Genomic DNA, 5,000 nt, shown 5'->3' on the forward strand with positions numbered 1-5,000 from the left:
GCCTTAACCTAACTTACGTTGTGCCTTAACCTAACTTACGTTGTGCCTTAACCTAACTTACGTTGTGCCTTAACCTAACCCATGTTGTGCCTTAACCTAACCCATGTTGTGCCTTAACCTAACCCATGTTGTGCCTTAACCTAACCCATGTTGTGCCTTAACGTAACCCATGTTGTGCCTTAACGTAACCCATGTTGTGCCTTAACGTAACCCATGTTGTGCCTTAACGTAACCCATGTTGTGCCTTAACGTAACCCATGTTGTGCCTTAACGTAACCCATGTTGTGCCTTAACGTAACCCATGTTGTGCCTTAACGTAACCCATGTTGTGCCTTAACGTAACCCATGTTGTGCCTTAACGTAACCCATGTTGTGCCTTAACGTAACCCAATTTGTGCCTTAACGTAACCCAATTTGTGCCTTAACGTAACCTAATTTGTGCCTTAACGTTACCTAATTTGTGCCTTAACGTAACCCATATTGCGCCTCAACCTAACCTATATTGCGCCTTAACCTGACGCACGTTGTCGCTGAACCTGCTCTGTAATTGTTATGCAACTCGTTAAATTAGTGTAGTGTTGCCTAACCGCAACCCTCGCAATATAGTTCGCTATTCGCACTGCCCGGTCCCCTGTGTATCGCGTCATGTTAAACACCTTGCAAGTGTTGCTGACTTTCCACATGCTCCTGCTATACACTGTAATGTGGATAGCAGCAGGACGTACATGCCCCCCCCCTTCCCCCCTGCCTTCGCAAGCTGGTCGTTGAGAAGTTTGCATGTTCAATGCCCTTCGCATGCCGACGTACTCAGCCTACGTTGTGGTACGGCCTGTCACCTGTCCGCGGATGTACGCAAAACCCACAAACTGTGCTGCACATTGGTCCGTATGTACTGAATGATACATCGTGGCACATGTGTGACCGTACGACGACTGCGCCTAGCAACGGCGGACCATACAGTCCAAATATTGTGGACGCAGCTACGTGTCGTCTCCCTTTAGGAGCTGGATTGCAGTGTGGTACGCCATTCAGACGTGTGGGAGGAACGGACGCCCTGGATGGCGATCAGCATGAGCAGTCTGTTGATGTAGTGGAGCGTGTATTCGGACGTAGTCGTCTCTTCTCACACACTGTGATAGCATGTTGCACCGCGTTCCACATCTGCGACATGCTGCAGAGGCCGGCTGACAGTCGTTCGCGCAATGGACACCGCATACGTACGGGGGCTACCTTCCACGTGTTCTCTAGGCGTGCACATGTTGTTGCGTCTATGTGGGCAGACGTAGTGTGTTGTGACACCTGACACAGGCATGCAATACTCGTTGCAAATGGCGATGGACGTCTACGTTTGCTGGTGACGTTACGCAAATGAACAACTGGTAACCCGTTGTGGTGCGGTTGTTCTCGCTAGAGGTGAATCAGTGTTGGCGACGATCGGTCGAGCTATTAACCGGTTGTTTCATGGATACCCACCATGCCCACGAACGTGAAAGGGGACCCACCATGCCCACGAACGTGAAAGGGGATCTGGGTGTGAGGCGATACGCGGCGGTGGCTGGGTGGGACCGTCCCCGGCCGGTGAGGGGGGGCCGCCCGGCGTGCTGGCAGCGCGGTGCGTGGGCGCACGCGCTACAGCCGGCTGGTGGGGGCGGCCAGTGGCAGGCGCGCCGGCCGACGGACGCGGCAGGCGGCGCAGCTGCGCGCCGGCGCCCCCTGCTCGCGGCGCCTTGCGGCCAAAGTAGGTCCTCGCGGGCCCGGTGCGAAGCGCGGTGGCCATCTGCAGTGTGCTGGTCCGATTGAGGACTGTGTGCGCTGAGGATGCGCCGCCGCCCGGCGCTCGGCGCCGCGACGCCGTCTGCTGCTCGGTCGCCCCAGCGGTTCTCGCAGGTGGTTTGTATCGCAGCTGTGCGGACGTGTTGGCGCGTGCGCTGTGCTGGGAGAGTTCGCTTCGGCACCCAAGTGGGGCTTTTGTCCTTCTGTGGCGCTGGCGTTGGAGCTGCCGGTCACCGTAGGTGGCGCGTGTTGTCTCCCGCCGGCAATGCCACGACAGCACGCTCCCGGGCCTCTGTCGGCAGCGGCAAGCTCAGTTGGGAGCACGGGTGGTCGCACCTAAAGCGTCTACTCGCCTAACTCCGGGCGATTGCGCCTCTCTCGAACCCGACCAAGTACTTAGGACGGCGCTGCGCGCCGCCGGGACCTGAGAGGGTTTCGAGGTGTGTTGTGCAGGGGAGCTCAGCCTCCTCCTGTTTGCAGAATAATTGAGCGGACGCTTGCGTGTTCGCGCGGGCCCCCGGGACACACTCCCGGGCGGCCGGCTGCTCAGCTCTAGTTGACGCAGCTCCCTGGTTGATCCTGCCAGTAGTCATATGCTTGTCTCAAAGATTAAGCCATGCATGTCTCAGTACAAGCCGCATTAAGGTGAAACCGCGAATGGCTCATTAAATCAGTTATGGTTCCTTAGATCGTACCCACGTTACTTGGATAACTGTGGTAATTCTAGAGCTAATACATGCAAACAGAGTCCCGACCAGAGATGGAAGGGACGCTTTTATTAGATCAAAACCAATCGGTCGGCTCGTCCGGTCCGTTTGCCTTGGTGACTCTGAATAACTTTGGGCTGATCGCACGGTCCTCGTACCGGCGACGCATCTTTCAAATGTCTGCCTTATCAACTGTCGATGGTAGGTTCTGCGCCTACCATGGTTGTAACGGGTAACGGGGAATCAGGGTTCGATTCCGGAGAGGGAGCCTGAGAAACGGCTACCACATCCAAGGAAGGCAGCAGGCGCGCAAATTACCCACTCCCGGCACGGGGAGGTAGTGACGAAAAATAACGATACGGGACTCATCCGAGGCCCCGTAATCGGAATGAGTACACTTTAAATCCTTTAACGAGTATCTATTGGAGGGCAAGTCTGGTGCCAGCAGCCGCGGTAATTCCAGCTCCAATAGCGTATATTAAAGTTGTTGCGGTTAAAAAGCTCGTAGTTGGATTTGTGTCCCACGCTGTTGGTTCACCGCCCGTCGGTGTTTAACTGGCATGTATCGTGGGACGTCCTGCCGGTGGGGCGAGCCGAAGGCGTGCGACCGCCTCGTGCGTGCTCGTGCGTCCCGAGGCGGACCCCGTTGAAATCCTACCAGGGTGCTCTTTATTGAGTGTCTCGGTGGGCCGGCACGTTTACTTTGAACAAATTAGAGTGCTTAAAGCAGGCAAGCCCGCCTGAATACTGTGTGCATGGAATAATGGAATAGGACCTCGGTTCTATTTTGTTGGTTTTCGGAACCCGAGGTAATGATTAATAGGGACAGGCGGGGGCATTCGTATTGCGACGTTAGAGGTGAAATTCTTGGATCGTCGCAAGACGAACAGAAGCGAAAGCATTTGCCAAGTATGTTTTCATTAATCAAGAACGAAAGTTAGAGGTTCGAAGGCGATCAGATACCGCCCTAGTTCTAACCATAAACGATGCCAGCCAGCGATCCGCCGCAGTTCCTCCGATGACTCGGCGGGCAGCCTCCGGGAAACCAAAGCTTTTGGGTTCCGGGGGAAGTATGGTTGCAAAGCTGAAACTTAAAGGAATTGACGGAAGGGCACCACCAGGAGTGGAGCCTGCGGCTTAATTTGACTCAACACGGGAAACCTCACCAGGCCCGGACACCGGAAGGATTGACAGATTGATAGCTCTTTCTTGATTCGGTGGGTGGTGGTGCATGGCCGTTCTTAGTTGGTGGAGCGATTTGTCTGGTTAATTCCGATAACGAACGAGACTCTAGCCTGCTAACTAGTCGCGTGACATCCTTCGTGCTGTCAGCGATTACTTTTCTTCTTAGAGGGACAGGCGGCTTCTAGCCGCACGAGATTGAGCAATAACAGGTCTGTGATGCCCTTAGATGTTCTGGGCCGCACGCGCGCTACACTGAAGGAATCAGCGTGTCTTCCTAGGCCGAAAGGTCGGGGTAACCCGCTGAACCTCCTTCGTGCTAGGGATTGGGGCTTGCAATTGTTCCCCATGAACGAGGAATTCCCAGTAAGCGCGAGTCATAAGCTCGCGTTGATTACGTCCCTGCCCTTTGTACACACCGCCCGTCGCTACTACCGATTGAATGATTTAGTGAGGTCTTCGGACTGGTACGCGGCATTGACTCTGTCGTTGCCGATGCTACCGGAAAGATGACCAAACTTGATCATTTAGAGGAAGTAAAAGTCGTAACAAGGTTTCCGTAGGTGAACCTGCGGAAGGATCATTACCGACTAGACTGCATGTCTTTCGATGTGCGTGTCGTGTCGCGCAACACGCAGCTACCTGTACGGCTCGCAGTAGCCGTGCGCCGCGTGCGGAACCACGCGTTCGTCTCAAAACTAACGGCAATGTTGTGTGGTACGAGCGCTGAAGCGCTGGAGCGGCTGGCCTGCGGCACCTGGCGCCTGGCGCCGGTTTTGAATGACTTTCGCCCGACTGCCTGTCCGCTCCGGTGTGGAGCCGTACGACGCCCATCGGCCGTGAGGCCGTTGGACACTGAACGCTGGAACAGGGCCGCCACACGCCTCAGTCCCGCCTATGCAACTGTCTCGAAAGAGATGGTGGAAACTATGAAAAGATCACCCAGGACGGTGGATCACTCGGCTCGTGGGTCGATGAAGAACGCAGCAAATTGCGCGTCGACATGTGAACTGCAGGACACATGAACATCGACGTTTCGAACGCACATTGCGGTCCATGGATTCCGTTCCCGGGCCACGTCTGGCTGAGGGTCGGCTACGTATACTGAAGCGCGCGGCGTTTGCCCCGCTTCGCTGACCTGGGAGTGTCGTGGCCGCCTGTGGGGCCGGCCGCGTCTCCTTAAACGTGCGATGCGCGCCCGTCGCCTGGCGGTTCGCATACCGGTACTTACTCGGTAGCGTGCACAGCCGGCTGGCGGCGTGGCGTGCGACACCTCGTACAACGACCTCAGAGCAGGCGAGACTACCCGCTGAATTTAAGCATATTACTAAGCGGAGG

General features: G+C 55.7%; 2 non-coding genes and 1 pseudogene across 2 annotated transcripts; all 3 read left to right on the top strand.

The window, feature by feature from the left end:
* Positions 1-2,339: 2,339 nt before the first annotated feature.
* Positions 2,340-4,248, top strand: LOC126436407 (small subunit ribosomal RNA). The gene has a single exon (XR_007580641.1). It is a non-coding gene; the product is annotated as a small subunit ribosomal RNA (ribosomal RNA).
* A 353-nt stretch (positions 4,249-4,601) lies between these two features.
* On the top strand, positions 4,602-4,756 carry LOC126436348 (5.8S ribosomal RNA). Its single transcript, XR_007580609.1, has one exon. It is a non-coding gene; the product is annotated as a 5.8S ribosomal RNA (ribosomal RNA).
* A 188-nt stretch (positions 4,757-4,944) lies between these two features.
* LOC126436354 (large subunit ribosomal RNA) overlaps positions 4,945-5,000 on the top strand; it is a 4,785-nt pseudogene continuing 4,729 nt past the window's right edge.

Source organism: Schistocerca serialis, unplaced genomic scaffold (genome assembly GCF_023864345.2).
Source record: "Schistocerca serialis cubense isolate TAMUIC-IGC-003099 unplaced genomic scaffold, iqSchSeri2.2 HiC_scaffold_1235, whole genome shotgun sequence".
Lineage (NCBI taxonomy): Eukaryota > Metazoa > Arthropoda > Insecta > Orthoptera > Acrididae > Schistocerca > Schistocerca serialis.